Here is a 12,590-nt window from a genome sequence, read left to right on the forward strand (position 1 = left end):
TGAGCCCCCTGCTGTACTCTTTGTACACATATGACTGTGTGGCCACTACCAGCTCCACCACCATCATCAAGTTTGCTGACGACACCGTCGTGGTGGGCCTGATCTTTGATAACAACGAGACGGCCTACCTGAAGGAGATTAGGAATCTGGAGAACTGGTGCCAGAGGAACAACCTCCTTCTAAACGTCAGTAAGACAAAGGAGCTGATAGTGGACTTCAGCACTAAGCAGGAGAGGAACTACCAGACCCCCGTCATCAACGAGTGCCCAGTGGAGAGAGTGGACAGCTTCAAATACCTCGGAGTTCACATCACACAGGACCTGTCATGGTCCTGTCACATCAACACCGTGGTGAAAAAGGCCCGTCAGCGTCTCTACCACCTCAGATGCTTGAGAGACTTCCAACTGCCCTCCAAGGTGCTCAGGAACTTTTACTCGTGCACCATAGAGAGCATCCTGGCGGGAAACATCTTAACCTGGTTCGGGAACAGCACCATGCAGGACAGACGAGCTCTACAGAGGGTTGTGCGGTCAGCTGAGCGCACCATCCGCTCCGAGCTCCCTGACCTGCACTCAATCTACAGCAGGCGGTGCTGGACCAAGGCCAGGAAGATCGTGAAGGACCTCAGCCATCCCAACAACAGACTGTTCTCTCTGTTGAGGTCAGGAAAGCGATTCCGCTCCCTGAAGACCAACACAGAGAGACTGAGGAGGAGCTTCTTCCCGCAGGCGATACGGTCTCTCAATCACACCACCACACAGTACTGACCCACACATATGGTTCTTACACACACACTGGACTTTCTGGACTTTGTTTTCACTTCATCACTTAAATCACTTTAAGCATATTTGCACTGCACAAGACATAATGTGGTTTGCACAACACTGGTCACTACCTTCTTTATTTCCGGTTAATACTTGTACAGCTGCTGTTATTGTGTATATATTTATTTATATTTCTTCATACATTCTTATATAGTTCTATATTGTGTATTTTGTTGTACAGTTATTTTATTTTCAACTTTAATTTATATATTTTATCTTATTCCTTCTTAGTTAAATTTACCCTTTTTAATTTTTCATATTTATTTCCTATCTTATTCATAGCCTTTCCTTTTTTTGTTTTCTTTAGGTCACGAGCAGTTGTCCAAGCATTTCACTACATATCGTACTGTGTATGACTGTGTACGTGACAAATAAAATTTGAATTTGATTTGATTTGAATTTAACTAAAGTTAATGCAGCACTTGATCCTTTTATTGATTTCATACAGATACATACAGGTCATTTCCTAAAAAAAGGGAAATGTACTATTAACCATTCTATTTCATGTATTTGATTATTTCAGATGTAATTCATATTGTTACGCCCCTAGTCTAGGCGTGTAGAGACGCACATAAGGTTGGAGGAGAGAGAGACAAATCCCCGCCCTGGTTCCCAAGCCAGACATCCAAAACCAGTTGTGAGTAAATAAGGTGATTTTATTGAAGGTAATGAAGCATAGCTCCAGGGTGAACCCAGGCCAAAATAATAAACAAAACCAACTAACTAAACCCTAAGAAAGAAACAGAACAAACAAATGACAATACTAACCCTGCTCACTACTCTTCATTAGGGGAGGGACCTGTAAAGAGTCTTAAACACAGTATAGAGACACAGAACAAAACAGCCCACACAGTGTTCTTATGGCCACAGCCGTAACAATATTTTAGAGTAGTAATAGTAAATTACGTCGTGTAATCAAGATGAGAGACCACGGCTATAAAAGCGAAGGTGGATTTGGGAAGTCTGTCGCAGCCATGTCCTGTCCGTTTGTACGCGAGCAACCCATTGCGGAAGGTGCAAGATTGATAAGGAGAGTTTTCAGAATTCAGCGTATATTGCGGGATAGACAGGATCCTTTAGCTCAGCGCGACAGTGTGCTCATAGCATAGCTGGACTGGCCATCGGGCGTACTGGGCATTTGCCTGGTGGGCCGCTGGTGATTTTTTGTTTTTATGGGCTGATGGATTTTTTTTTTTTAGGAAGGGTATCTATAATGAAAGGTGTTTGATTGGCCAGTTGGTCATTATCGACTCTGGGCTGGACCAATTATAGCCGAGGAGGCCAGATGCACCCTCCCCCTTGTTTAGCAATCACGTGATTTTCACGCATTGCATGCCGGGAACCCGTGGCAAAACAATCCAAGTACCGCATCAAATGCAAGCATTTGCAGCAACGCAAAACATTCATTCTCTGGTTCCAATACCTTCTTGTTTTTTCTTTGCCGCACAAAAAAGGAATGTACAAAACAAAAGAAGAACAATGCCGGTCTGTACAAAGACTGACTCGACGAAAAGACAAAGAAAAGATATGAGGAAAAAATCAAAGGAGTGAAAGGGTCAGACCCTTACGAGCACACAGAGGGACAAAATACGTTGGCGTGCTGCCCACTTTCACCACGCTCATATTTATAATTACACGGTTCTTGGAGTGAGTGCATACACTCATGAAGTTTAGTAACTTCAGGTCACTGCAACAAGCCCAGGTACAGTTTACCGACGGATGGGTACAGGACCTTGAAATGCACCGTGTAGAACGAAAGACCATCGTACGAACAAAGGTAAGTTTACCAGTCTCACAAATCGTCGTCATAAATACACATTCGTTAACCGTTTATTAATAGGACCTTTTAGCTCAACGGTAATTAATTAGTAGTGGAAATAATTTCTGGTTCATTACAGAAATGTAGCAGTGACAATAATACTGTATGCTGTAATCGCACTGGACAATTAGTGATACAAAACAACTGTTTTATCCTGTGAATAAAAGTATATGTTTTTGTCAGTGTACCATAATAACAGAAGCGAAACGCAATATTGTGTCAGGACAATTCACTATTTATGCACAATAAACAAAGGAGCATAGCACGACAATTTCTGTTCAGCGCCAGACTTGCTTGTAACCTATATCACCAATTATGTTAAGAAAAATGACGTATTAACTACTACAAAACTCTGATCTTTGTGGGAATGCTTGGAGCAGACTAATATGTGAGCTGGAGAGTTCTGAGAAGTTATATTTGGTATATCCAGACCATCCGTCGGCTCTTACTTCGGAAACATGGCTTAAAAAAATTCTCTTCAACGACATAATCCGATTAAAAAAACGATCACTTTACCCGTCGGCTTCCCGTGGCTGTCATGCGACCGGCTATTGAAGTTAATAATACAACAGCTTCTGGCCATTTTTTAGGTTTCTTTTTATCGTTGTGTAACGGAGTTCAATTGAAAGCCTGCGTGCGCTAGTACCTCTTGCCATAAGTTCCCAGAATCCTTTGCGGTTTTACCCCTGAATGATGTCACATTTATCCTGGTGGGCCGGTCTCTAGTCAAAATGCCGGGGCCGATTTTTTGTCCCAGTCCAGCCTTGGCTCATAGAGAGATACCGATTTTCCCGTGAGGGTATTATCTACTTAACCAACTTGTTGGATCCCTATGTTAAGAGTTCCACTCACCGTAGTCGGGCATTAACAACTGCACAAACTGTGTGCATTGCCTTGCGTTTCTTTGCAAGTGGCACGTTTCTGGCAAAAGTGCGGTCTGCCGTTCCATTCGCAAAGTATACCTGGCACTCAAGCATTTCCTGGGTGTGTTTGTGGTTTTTCCAAGCCACTTAAGACCACAGGTTGTCAAACAGGGCTTTTTTGCCATTGCAGGTACATTACATTCGATAATGAATGTGATGCAATCATGACCTATGTCTGTAACTATAGCTCGATTGTCCGCAGGCTTCCCTAATGTGATTGGTACCATAGACTGCACACACATTGCGATCAAGGCCCCCCCAGGCCCCAATGAAGGGGACTTTGTCAATCGAAAGGGGGTTCACAGTATAAATATGCAGGTGAGTAATACTAATATTTCAGATGGTAATATATAATGGAAGGAGTGTGTTCACATATAATGAAATCTCTTAGATGGTGTGTGACTCTATGTGCCATATCACAAATGTGGAAGCTAAATGGCCTGGATCAGTGCATGACTCGAGGATTTTCAGAGAGTCAGGGTTATGCACATTATTTGAGCGTGGTAAGAAAAACAGACTTATTTTGATATTTCATACTTATTTTGGGCCTAACATAACAGCATTCCTCCATTAGGGGCCTACGATGGGATTCTCCTTGGAGACAGGGGTTATGCATGCAGGCAGTACTTCATGACACCGTTCCCTGACCCCAACCCTGGGCCACAAACCCGCTACAATGCAGCTCTAGCCAGGACAAGGGCACGCATTGAAATGACCTTTGGGCAAATGAAGGGAAGATTTCAGTGTCTGAAAAGCCTGAGGGTTGCACCTGACAGGGCAGGTGACATTATTGTTGCATGTGCCGTACTGCACAACATTGCCACCATCAGAAAAGAGAGGACTCCTGTGGTGGAGGTGCAGCCTGATGATGACCTCCAGCCAGTACACTTGGACCAACCTAGTGGCAGAGCTGCACGGGACAGAATTGTGCAACACAATTTCAAATATTAAAAACATGACAAAACATATTTGTCATTGAAATTTATTTGAGCATCTTTGTCTGTCTCATCAAAAACAAGCCAGTCATCATTTGCCTGGAAAAAAAATCATATATACTGTATCACGCAAGGTCATCAATAGTGCTCTGTATGAAAGTGTATTTTTACTTACTCTGAAGTTCCTTTTGAAGCAACTCGATTTTAGTTGAAGTTTTTGCCTCATTAGAGCTTGAAGTTCGATTTCACCTAGGAGCTTTGGTTTCTTCAGCTCAGTATACTCCATTTTTTGCTGGAGACTGCTCTTATAGAGCAAACGAATGTCACCCTGTTTCAATTGTAGAAACAACATTTAACGGTCAATACATGTCATATAGGAAGTAAAATTAATTACAACACTGCCCACCTCTGTATCAGGCCTCTCTGCCGGCCTCTTGGCCTGCAAATCATACTGCAGTCAGAAACACATAGCAGTACACAATTAGATGGAAATTCAGGCCAAATTATGCATGAACTTACAGGGACTTCCTCTAAACCACAGTCATCTGACAGGGTTGCGTCACTGTCCTGTGCAATGGAAACAAAATGGTGTTACAAAGGGATGTGGTACAGCCTATTGGTCTAAATAATTGAAAAAAGAAAGATATATATATCTCCCAACTTACTGTGCATGCTTCAGTCACCCCTTGCATGGGAACAGGTAAAAGTGATGGAGTGTCATGTAAAACTACACACAAAAAACCCATAATGTCAATAAATGTCAAAGTACAAAAAGCATGTTAATTAAGGCAACAACCAAATATTTTACATTCTACAAATAGAATTATGAGCTCATTTACCAGTTATGTAGGTGCTGCTGCTACTGCACCCCGGCTGCTGGTCTAAGGAAGAGCTGCCCCCAGGGATGCCCTCAACAATGGGTCTGGTGGCATTCAACCCTAGGGCCAGCTCCTCTGCCGGGGTGTGACGAGGGGGTGCAGGACCACCACCTGTCTTTTTTTGCTCTGCCCTTTTCTTGGTTGCTGTTATACACAACCAAACAGATTGTTTCAGGGTCTCTTTTCAAGAGACTAAAAGCAATATAAGTGATGAATATTACCATTCTGTAGAATATTCTTATATTTCACTTTTACTTGTTCCCATGTTCTAGTGGGTCCTGTTGTGGCTCTAATGTGAAAGAGGATATAATGTAATATAATATAATATGATATAATATAATATGGTATAATGTCATATAATATAATGAATTACTTACGTGTTTAATTTGTCAGCAACTTTCTGCCAGCCCTCTCTCCTTGCTTTTGCAGCCTTTGCAGTGTTCCCTTGCGTTTTAATTAAACTCTGGAACTCCTGAAATTCCTCAATAAAGAGTTCTTGCTCTGCTGCCGAAAAATACTGAGCGCGCTCCTTCGACATTTTCGCCGACCAATCAAAGGGTTGCCGATCAATGTTTCTACTATCGATGCGTAGCCCCTTTTAAGCCACCCAATGATCTCACATTACTTCATCCAGGGCCCTATTTCAGGAAGCCGGTTTAGAAAACCCCCTTCCCTGGCGGGTCGCGGAGGGTGGGAGTGCCTACTGGGGTCAGCGGGGGAGCTGGCCCCAGGGAGGGGTTACCTGCCCCTCCCTTCCTTCCCTCCCCATCTCCAGCTGCCTCCCTCTTCCCGCTCCTCCACAACCACCCACACATGCAGGGCCTTGGAGTGGGGGTATGTCACCAGGGTGCAGGGGAGGCTACCCCCCCCCCCCCCCCCGTCCCCTTCTGGCTGCCTCTGCCTCAATTTTATCCCACAACTTAGACATTCACATTATTCACACTCTCATTACACATACATATAGGATCTTGGGGGTGGGCACAATCACGGAGTCCAATTTACCATCAGGGTGTATACCTCACCCCTGACGTCGTTGCCCACCTCTCAATTTTAAATACACTTAGTCATTGAGGGCTAGCAGGAGGGACTATGCGCTTACCTGCTGCTCCATGGCAGGTAGCTCCATGCCCTCCTGGGTTTTAATTGCACCTTAGAACACACATGCATCAACACTACAATGAGCGGGTGGAGGGAGGTTTGGAGTCTTCTCCCACCCCCATTCTCTGCGGCCTGCTGGAGCGGGAGGGCTAGTAGGAGGAGTTGGCCGTCCGACTGCGGTCTGGGGTGTGGGGCCTCCCTGCTGCTGCGGAGTCGGGGTGGTCTGCCTCTCCCCACCGCAGGGAAAAGGGTAACACCACCTGGGTCTGGGTGCAATTCCCCCCTCCAGGGGCAAGGGTACCTAGACCCGGTTTGTAGAGTATGCTTGGGGAGTGTGATCGTGTGTACAGCGTCTCTTTATGTCTGTCTCCACGTTGGTTGAGTGTGGAGTGAGTGCATATGAGAGCATGAGGGTGGGAATGGATGTTTGTATCTGTGTGTGCCTGTATTTCTGTGTCTATATGTCAGGTTGGGTATCAGACGCCACCTCTCTGGGGACACCTCAGGCCCTCCAAGGTTTGGAGGCCTATCTCCACCCACCACCACTTCCCCTGCCGGTGGCGGACTCCCTCAGGTGTCGGTGTGTTGGTGGTTCTTTGTGTCTGGGGGTGGGCGTCCGGGTACACACCGGCTCACTCCTTGGCGGCCGCTTGTCGGGGCCTGGGGCCTGGGGCTCGCTCGGGCCCCTTTGGAGGTGGGGTGCCCCTGGCCTCTCGGCCTGGGGCTTGGTCACTCAGGCGCAGCTGGGGGCCGGCGGAGCTCACGGGCGCGTCACTGCAACTCCCCCTGACTTCTGCTCCGCGGCTGCTGGGCGAGCCCTCATCTGGGACTCTCCTCAGCTCTTACTGGAACAGTGGCGCGGCTGCCCCTCTGTTGGTCTTCCATGGTCTCTTGTGTTCTGGGGGCCTCTGGATGTCTGGAGTTTTGATCTCCTCCATACCCGCTTCACACCCTGGAGGACGGGGCTGTGGCCCCCCCACACTCCCTAGCAGATCATTACATGGAGAAACCTTTGGAATGCAAGCATGCTGATCCACACAGGTATGCACACATGGGTATTCACAGACGCGGACTAAAGCTTTCTTGGCTGCTGCCTCAAAGCACACTGCGCGCTGTCTATCTTGCGTGCTGCACAATATCGTTTATTATTTAGTAAATATTGATATCTATGACTAGCTAGTTTATTGTGATGGTGCTTTGTTTTCTCTATTATTATGTTGCTCTTTGTTGTTTGCTGTCTCCTCTGTTTGTTTTTTTTGTTTGTTTGTTTTTTTCTCCATACAGGTGACCCAGGAGTTCTTTTTTTTTTTTCTCTCTCTCTCTTCCCCCCCCTTCTCACCGTCTCGTCTCCCCTTTGGTTTTCTTTCTTTCTCTCCCCCTCTTTCTCTCATTCATTCCCCCTGTCCTATTTATTAAAAAAAAAAAAAAAAAAAAAAAAAAGACAAAGGATGAACTGAAGCTCTGCCATCACGTAATGTCGCATACTGCTGTTTCTGATGTCATTTAAAAAAAAAAGAAAAAAAAAAAAAAAAGAAAACTCAGAGTGAAAAACGACACTCACGGTTGAGTAACCCCGAACTGTCCAACTCGGAATATTCGGTTTCAGAAAGGCTGATAACAAGTAGTTCAGTCAACGCGGAGTTGCTTTAACCCCAAGTTAAGCGCGCGCACGAGGATACATAAAGCCCTGATTAGTGGAGCACAGATTAAGCGAGTCACCATGGAGACGGAGGGAAAGAAGGTGCGGTCAATGTATTTTACAGCGCTTGAGGCCGAAATTCTGATGGCAGCATATGCTGATAACATGCAAATCTTGCGGGAAAAAAAGTAACGCAGCCTCAGCTGCAAAAGAAAGGGAGCATGCATGGCAAAACATAGCCGACAGAGTCAATGCGTGAGTGTTAATTTAAACATTGATCTAGGGATTTCCACCCATTTAACACGTTATTTTATTATATTTCATTTTATTTTGTATTTCATACATTTTATTTTGTGATGTGATTTGAGCGCAGGTGCAACCCAACAGGCCCCAAACGTTCCTGGCAGCAAGTAAAAATGAAATATAAAAATATAGTCCAAACAGGTAAGGTGTAATTGTATTATGAGCCATAGTGCTTGGTCTGTTTGTCCCATGTAAATCAATTGCAGTTAGAGGCTACATTAATTTCCCCTCTGTAAGCACTTATTGAAATTATCTGAGCACATTACAAGTACATATTTGCTTACTCTGTATGCTCAAATGTGACCCGTTATGGCCAACAGAAAAAAAGCGGAGGCCCGAAAAACAGGTGGGGGTCCTCCACCACCACCACGCACAGAGGCTGAGCAGTTGGCTTCCACATTTGTGATAATGTTGGCAGCATCACATATGATCTTCACAGTGCAAGGAACACAAATTAGCATCCATTACTATAATGAAATAATTTGTTAGTTTGAAATGCTACAGGGAACTATGTACCTGTACATTAATGCTGTGGAAAGACTTCCTGTTCACATAGTCTCCTTCATTTACTGAAGGAGCAATGATTGGAATGTGAGTGCCATCTATACAGCCAATCACGCCTGGGAACCGTGAACATAAATGTAAAATTTAAGTAGTAGTTCAAGTATCACCACATCATGAATTAAGTTTCGTTCATCCTGATACCTGCAATTTTGTGGCATCCCTCTTTGATAAATCTTGTGGGTCTATGACCGGGGAACACCACAAACGAGTAGAATAGAATAGAATTCAACTTTATTGTCATTGCACATGCACAGGTACAGGGCAACGAAATGCAGTTTGCATCCATCCAGAAGTGCTTTAGTGATATAGATATATTACAATATATATTAGCAATAGTATAGATATGTAAGTATACTACAGAAATGGGTCTATTATGGTATGTTATAATGTACACGGTATGAAGTATGTTGTGAATATTCTATAACTAAGTATGTAAAGGCTGTAGTGAGTACAAGCTATGTACAGGCTATGAACAGGATATAAATATGAAAAACGTACAGGAGACGTTTCAGTGCAACTGTAACATTCCTGACTGCCCGACAGACGGTAGCCTTGGAAACGTGCTCAGCATCACCAATATTATACAGAAAGCTCCCGTTTGCAAAAAACCGAAGTGCAATACAAATAATATGTACAGAACTGAGAGAATGTCCGCGATGTGTCACATGAGCAATATTAGGCCTGAGGATGTTATTCAAATAAATTATAGACTGTGCTGAAAAACGGTAACGTTCACACAGGAAATCATCAGGAAATGATAAAATGTCCGAACGCGCTCTAATCACTCTCTCCCGGCGGAGAGCTCTGCGGAGAATTTGGGCTTCAACATCTACTGGCTCTTCAAGGAAGGAGCACGCCATGTCTGACACTTCCTACAGTCAGGTTTCTGACAAAGAGGCGGAGAACGTCAGGGTTAGTTGAAGTAAACCTGCTAGGGGGCAGGTTAGCTTCACGGAGTGTGTCGTCATAGTAACTCACTCAGAATGAATCTAAACTCGCTTTGTGAAACCGAAAACCCAGAGTTTTCGTTAACTCAGGGTATACTTACTCAGAGTTTGCACTAAACCGGCTTCCTGAAATAGGGCCCTGGAAGCAGAATTGCTGATGAACTGGTTTTTATTTAGGAGTAGGCAGAGCGTCTGGCTCCATGTCTCTAAATATGTCACACACTGGTTCACTACCTCAAAAATAACACAGAAAATAATCAAAACACAACACAAATCCTGCCAATGATTCAACACAGCTGAATCAAATGGTTTGATTACCTCTTCAGCATGCCATCATGTTTGGCAAAGGCCTGATAACAAGCCATTCATTTGATTCGGGTGTTGGGGAACAAGGATGCATCTAAAAGCTGCAGGACGGTAGCTCTCGAGGACCGGGATTGGGCACCCCTGTTATAAACCATTGAATTGGGTACTGAAGCAGTGACGTGCCAAATGAAGCTTCGGGACATCATTGATCACATGACTCTGTTCAGACGAACCAAGCTTCAGCTCAGTGTTTCTGAAGCAATGTGTTCATATTTTTTCCTTTTTTTTTTTCTTTTTTGACACATGTGCCAGAGCTTCAGCTTCAAATGGGCCATCACTAGCAGACACTCTTGTGTGTGTGACGTCTGCTTTGTTGGCTTGGCTGCTTAGCTGAATTTACATGCAAGAAATTTAACTGAGTGGCAGTGCATACTGTGCCCATGAAGTTAAATTATTTCCAGGGACAGGGGTGATTTCAGGTAGGAATGGAAATGGAGAACTGCTTCCTGTAGAAAACGGGCTCCTAATAGTCCACTTCCTTTGAACTCCTTTTCTGACTGTCTATTAATCCTGCTTATCGGGTCTTGCACTTGCACGACAAACAGCTGATTACAGTTCATGTGTCAGAGGAGGAAAATAGCGACGCAGTCTACAGCATGGATATGAGCAATTATTTTTATTGCACAAAAGATGGCATAAATGGTAAAGTGGAAAACTGCATCCCGGTCAGAAACAACCAAAAATAAAGCTGGTATCATAACTTTGGTTCTTAGCAAGCATCCGCCAAGACAGCATGGTAACGCTAAACTAGCCAAGAACCCCGAGTAAAAGCTGAGTGAACGAAAATGTTACCTTCAAAAGCAATTAGACAATCAATTGTAGTCTCTAAGAATGATTCAGAATAAATAATCACAATTTACAATACAATAGACTGGTTTTAGGGTGGACACTTTAGTTTGAAGTTCAGTTAACGCTAGAAATGTGTTTTGGAGTTTGTACGTGTTTTGTCTCTAGGGGCCACCGCATATATTTATATATAAACATATATAAATAAAACCACTTTTTTTTTTACATTAGTAATTCCTTTTGTGCATAATTTTATATTATTGTTAATAATAAATTAATGTAAGCAACAAAACAACCTGAAGAGCCGGTTCGGAGCCGAAAGAGATGGCTCTTTTTAGTGAGCCGAGCCGAAAGAGCCGGTTCTCTAAAAAAAGAGCCGGAAATCCCATCACTAGTGACTAGAAGAACTGGGGAAGTGTGTATTGGTTGTGTAGCGCACTGTGGGTTCAGCTAAGGCAATTTTTAAAAAAATTGCTAAATTTGTCCTGGGCCATCATATGATAGATGAGAGAGAGATGAGAGAGCCTTTATTTGTCAGTTGCAGGTCTTTTGCCCACAACAGAGCATAGCTTGTTAGTAATGGAATGAAAATGAATGGCTGTACTCACTCATGAAAAAGAAGTGTAACACATCCAAATGTAATGTTCTTTTGTCCTTACAGAAATAGTGATTCCTTCAGAATATCGGGTAAATGTCATCTTCAGGGTCATAAAGGCAAACTACACTGAAAAAAAATTGGAGTGACATTTACTTAAAAAAAGCTAGGCAACTTTTTCCACACAGAAAGTGCTTGTAATCTTTACTCGGGCTATTTCTAAGTAATATTTACTTACTAGAACCATCTATTTTTTATGTGAAATACACAAGTAAATTGCACTGGCAATACTCATCTATAGGTTGTAACTTTTACTCAGAATACCATTGCATCCAATTACAAAACCCAAGTGAACATTGCTGATATTTCTTTGTGTTTCTTACTCATCTTTTCTTTGTTATATTCTATGTAATTATTAAGTAATATTTATTATGAATGTACTAGTTAATATTAATCGAATTGAATAAATATTCTTATTATTCTATTAAATAATAAATCAATATTTTCCAAAACAAATATTTGCAGCTTAAGAGACACTTTTATTTCACAGTTGAAATGGCATAGATATATTTAAAATATCTACATAACATTATAACCACAAAAAACATGGCCATAGAACTTCTTGATCGCAAATTTCAAAACAGAGCATATACACATATACAAAAAAAAAAAAAAACATGCTATTCAAAAACTCAGTGTGCACTGTCCCCTTTCTTCTAATCAACTTTCAGAACACATACATCAACTCTGTCCATTAACAGTTGCAATCACTACCTTTGCAGACATTCTCAGAACGTTCAGGACAGAAAGAACTTGTATAAAACTGAGCAACATTTGAAATTACTGTCAGAAAACAGACAAAATGCAAACAAATTAATTGTACTGGACAAAAGCACAAATAATACTGGAACAC

The sequence above is a fragment of the Rhamphochromis longiceps genome, linkage group LG22, assembly GCF_057381845.1.
Source record: "Rhamphochromis longiceps isolate RC_006_pf linkage group LG22, R_longiceps_female_GT1.1, whole genome shotgun sequence".
NCBI lineage: Eukaryota > Metazoa > Chordata > Actinopteri > Cichliformes > Cichlidae > Rhamphochromis > Rhamphochromis longiceps.